Genomic DNA, 249 nt, shown 5'->3' on the forward strand with positions numbered 1-249 from the left:
ACCTATTTACTTCACAGGTCTTCTCTCCTTCAAAGTCTGGAATAATACAAAAACATAATCTGTGCCCTTGTTATATTTAATTTTCTTCTAAGGTTTTCAGGATCTTTTGCTACGTATTTCAGATTTCCTCTGTTGTATATTAACCCATGTAAATCAACAGAAGTGAGTACTAGTTAATTGTTCTAATAAGGCAGCAAACTACCATATTCATTCAATCAATCATTCATTTACTCAACAAATATTTGTTGA

Source organism: Camelus ferus, chromosome X (genome assembly GCF_009834535.1).
Source record: "Camelus ferus isolate YT-003-E chromosome X, BCGSAC_Cfer_1.0, whole genome shotgun sequence".
NCBI classification, from domain to species: domain Eukaryota; kingdom Metazoa; phylum Chordata; class Mammalia; order Artiodactyla; family Camelidae; genus Camelus; species Camelus ferus.